Consider the following 1,307-nt stretch of genomic DNA (forward strand, 5'->3'; position numbering starts at 1 on the left):
CCTCTGAGCTCATTTATGCTGCCTAGGAATGACAGCTTTCATTCTTTTTAATGGCTAAATAGTATTCTATTGTGTATGTATGTCACATTTTCTTTATCCATTTATCTGTTGATAGACATTTAGGTTGATTCCATATCTTGGCTATTATGACTATTACTGCAATAAACATAGAAGTATAGATATCTCTGATTTTCTTCCCCTTGGTTATATACTCAGTAGTTGGTATATAACCTCCATGGAACCTCCATGGAGCTGGAACCTCCATACTATTTTCTATAATGGCTGTACTAATTTATATTCTCAATATTCTCATCAATAGCATACAAGAGTTTCCATTCCTCCACATCCTCACCAACATTTGTTATTTTTTGTCTTTTTGAAACAGCCATTCTATGAAAATTGGAGTGACATGATATCTCACTGTGGTTTTGGTTTGCATTTTCCTGATGATTAGTGGTTTTTTTCTATCAGTGCAAAATTTTCTCCTATTCTTCAAGTTGTCTCTTTACTCTTTACTCTGTTGATTATTTCCAATGTGCAGAAGCTCTTGATATAATCCCATTTGTCTATGTTGGCTTTTGGGTAAAAATTTATTCATAAATTTTTATAAAAACCAATGTCCTGAAGCATTTTTTCTATATTTTCTTCTAGTAGATTCATAGTTTGGAGTTTCACATTGAAGTATTTTATCTAGCTTGAGTTTATTTTTGTATGTGTTGAGAGATAGCTATCTAGTTTCATTCCTTGCATATAGACAACCAATTTTCCCAATATCATTTATTGAAGAGACTGTACTTTCCTGGTTAATATTCTTGGTGCCTTTGATAAAAATCAGTTGGCTGTAAACATGTGGATTTATTTCTGGAGTCTCAATTCTGTTCCACTGGTCCATTTGTCTGTTTCTATGCTCTTTTGATTACTATACCTTTGCAGTATGTTTCAAAGTCAGGAAGTTTGATGCCTTTAGATTTTTTTTTTCTTGTGAGACAGAGTGTCAAGCTGTCACCCTGGGTAGAGTGCCATGGCATAAGCTCACAGCAACCTCAAACTCTTGGGTATAAGCAATTCTCTTGCCTCAGCCTCCCAGGTAGCTGGAACTAGAGGCACCCATCACAATACCTGGCTATTTTTTTTAAATTAAATCATAGCTGTGTACATTAATGCAATCATGGGGTACAATGTGCTGGTTTTTATACAATTTGAATTTTTTTCATTGAACTGGTTAACATAGCCTTAACCGCTTTTCTTAGTTATTGTGTTAAGACATTTATATTCTACACTTAGCAAGTTTAATATATACCCTTGTA

This window comes from Otolemur garnettii, unplaced genomic scaffold (genome assembly GCF_000181295.1).
Source record: "Otolemur garnettii isolate 467f Iridium unplaced genomic scaffold, OtoGar3 scaffold00092, whole genome shotgun sequence".
Lineage (NCBI taxonomy): Eukaryota > Metazoa > Chordata > Mammalia > Primates > Galagidae > Otolemur > Otolemur garnettii.